Here is a 3,730-nt window from a genome sequence, read left to right on the forward strand (position 1 = left end):
ATGTGATCAAATGGAGCTGAAATAATGCCACTGCAAACTGACGAGAAACACTGTACATCCAGAAAAGGATGCAGAAAAGGATGCGACGCGCAGGTCGATTGTTCTTATCTCTTATTTGTTTTTCTTTGCTTCACAAAGCCTAAAAGATGGTGGAAGCTGACGGAAGTACTCGTGTTTTCTGCTGCAAGGACATATTTACAAGAGTCCACAAGTACCAGCACCAGACACAAAATATTCTATGTACAGAACTTGGTACCAATACACTGACCCTGTCATATTAGCATTAAGTGTCACTGTGACATGTCTACATGCTTTAATGTTGAGAAACTTTGGGATGTTAGCCTTTGCAGACCATTTACATGCACACAAACCTGTATAACACACTACAGAAAAAGGACAACCCCAAAAAGCACAATTGGGCCCCTATAAGTGTACATTAAAGAGTCTGTGTTGTTCAGCAAGTCATTCTGTCCTGTCAATCAGTTGGATCACAACCATTATATTCCTCTTCGACCAGCTGGGAAACGAAGATGGAGGCCAAGTCTTGGCTACCGTCTTCGACAGTCTTTGAAGTTGTTTATATCTCTACATTCTATATTTGTCCTCCTTTATCGTGAGAATTCTCTCCAACACTTGATTATATCCCTCTATCCTTCCTCTCAGTGTCATTATTTAATATCCCTTCATTTTTTGTATTACATAGGACCCTCTCCGTCACAGCCCTCCTTCCCCCAGCCTCTCCCCCCTCTCTGTCCACCCTTCGCTGGCTCTCTGGTAGTGTCCTTGGCTGGGTCCACCTCTGGGTGAGATGATAGTAATTGAGGTAATGGAACATCGCTGAAACAGGATTAGGTACGCATACTGGGAGTGAGGGACAATGTCCCTTAATACAATTTGGGATTTCTGTCTGAGCCTCAGGCTTTCAGGATCTGCAGCTTGTATTTACATCTGGGCAGCTCAGCCCGCCCTGATCACCCCCACATTTATCTTAAAGGGCTACCTACTGTACATTTCACTAGTGTTATGTTAGCCTTTTATTATAAAAGCGTGTTGTAATAATGCTTAACAAATGGTGCACATGCAACCTGTTGAGCGGGAAAGGAGTTTTCCCATTTCCCATTTTACATTATAGCAAAGAAACAAATGCAGCAACCAAAAATGTCTTGTGTTCCTAAAAAAGACAATTTAGTATTTAGTACAATTTAGGAATAGTATTTTCTGTATATGCCACTTTATTACTTTATAATAGGACAAATTACAAGGACAAAACAGAGTAATATGGGCAATTATCTCATGATCACAATTGACAGTAATTATGATGGTAAAATGGGTGACATAATATAACATAATAACATAATCCTTATGCAATGATGTGTTCTGTCCACCCTCACCTCTTTCATTATCCATATTTAAGTTGAGTGAAACATATAAGTAATGGCTGATAGACACTCCAATATTCATATCTCACGCCTCCCGTAACACATTTGCACTGTTAACTGTTTTTATGAATGGAAGCAAACCATACCAGTGAAAATGAGTTCCCGCTAGACCTGCTAGACCTGCTAGACCTGCTAGACCTGCTAGACCTGCTAGACCTGCTAGACCTGCAAGACCTACTAGACTTGCTAGACCTGCTAGACCTGCTAGACCTGCTAGTCGTCATCACCCGGAAAGAGCAACAGTTGTGGCTTTAATCTCAACAGTCCCAAAAGCACTTTACCATATCATTGTTGTCATGTGAAAATCTTGTTATGGCTTGTTTTAGTTCAGAACTGCATGTTCTTGTCTTAGCTGGGGTAATTCAATGACCCTTGGGCATATATATATATATGAACCATTTAAAAAAATAAAAAAATGCCATGGTCAAGCTCACCCAGAAAGCTATGAAATCTGGTATAAGCAAATAGTTGTATATCGCAGAATTCTTGTTATTGCTCAATTTGGCTAAACGCTACCACAATTTACAGAGAATCGCAGAGAGAAGTTGCACAATGTTCCTGTCCCCCAATTATTTCCCCCTCTATGCTCAAGCCTTCGTACTATCTTGTCGACAATAAGATATCAAACTGTGGCTGCTGGTTGTCCTGTCAGGGAGCAATGCAGTCAAATAACAACAACTGCTCTAAAAGGACGGTGGAAGGAATCAGTCTCTATTACTGGCTATGATATACTGGCTAGATCAAAGCAACTTCCTAAAACACAGCAGGTACAAGAAGAGAATCCAACCCTGATGCAGAGGAGGGGTATGTAACCATGAAAGGGGGTGGACACACTGCAAACAGGACCTTCAAAACATATGAATACAAAGTAGTAGTGATGTGATGTCGTTGTCCTTTGTGAAACGTTTTTAGACCCTCAATAGGAATGGCCAAGTCTTTGACAAATGAAATGGATGGATTCTTCTCCCCATAAATGTTCAGTAGGCAGCCCTCAGTCACTTTTGACCGTTCTACATTTTTGCTTATATTCAGTTTTTTTGGAATAACCTGATTAAAGGCAAAATGTTCATTTGAACAACAATTGTATTTTGATGCAAACTCACACACAGCTAGTGTTAGTTAGTTCAAAGACCTGCCTTCATTCTGACAGGCTGTCGCTTCTTCACATCGGCTAACATTTGAATGTATATGTGGGCCTATAACCTCTCTTAATATACCTTCATGGCTTACACATGAACAATAATAACGCTGATTTCTCCTGGGAGGGCCACAATTCTAGATGGGCATGCTCTGCTCCCCAGAGTGTCTAAAGAAATAGTTGTATTGAAAGCAGGTTAAAGGTTTATCTAAAGTTCTATGAGCAGTTCTTACAGAAAACTGGTTATTCAAAGTCCTTGATCTTAACCAGGATACTAGCATACAGTACATTCAAACCAAATGCAAGGACTTGATGCATCTGAATACATCTTCAAGTGCTCAATACAACTACTAGCTATTCTTTATAACACTATTAAGTTCTGCAAAGTAGAGACAGAAGCTTTGGAAGCTTAAAAAACAGCTTTTCATCTTCAAAAGATTCACTTTAATGCACTCTCAAGTTATCTGATTCATATTGAAACTCAAGGTTGGGAGCAGAAATACTGTCACAGCCAAAACCTGGATGAGCTGAACTTAAAATAGCTTTAAAGAAGCCTGCAGGCCTGACAATACTGATCTGGTATTTTTATAGAAGGAAGAACGATGAACGCATTTGAATTACCAAAAACAACAATGGATTATTGAGCCTGTCTGATCCCATGCTGTGCGCGTGAAGGGCCGTGCGCGAGAATGTGTGTATCTGTGAGGTCCTGCCGAACAGCCACTCTACGCTGATGAGTGAAAATATCAATACTTTCTGTCCCTGTGTGTGTGTGTGTGTGTGTGTGTGTGTGTGTGTGTGTGTGTGTGTGTGTGTGTGTGTGTGTGTGTGTGTGTGTGTGTGTGTGTGTGTGTGTGTGTGTGTGTGTGTGTGTGTGTGTGTGTCGTGGGGATATATCAATACCTTCTGTCTCTGTGTTTGAAACCCCTGCTGTGCTACAGACTGTGCTATCTGCAATTCTCTCACCAGTGCTGTAGCTGTGTGTGTGTGTGTGTGTGTGTGTGTGTGTGTGTGTGTGTGTGTGTGTGTGTGTGTGTGTGTGTGTGTGTGTGTGTGTGTGTGTGTGTGTCCAGCACCCGTTATAGCTGCCATGTGACAAAGTTCCCTTTTCTCTCTCTTTGTCACACACAAAAACACAGTCTCTCTATATCTC

Source organism: Gymnodraco acuticeps, unplaced genomic scaffold (assembly GCF_902827175.1).
Source record: "Gymnodraco acuticeps unplaced genomic scaffold, fGymAcu1.1, whole genome shotgun sequence".
Taxonomy (NCBI): domain Eukaryota; kingdom Metazoa; phylum Chordata; class Actinopteri; order Perciformes; family Bathydraconidae; genus Gymnodraco; species Gymnodraco acuticeps.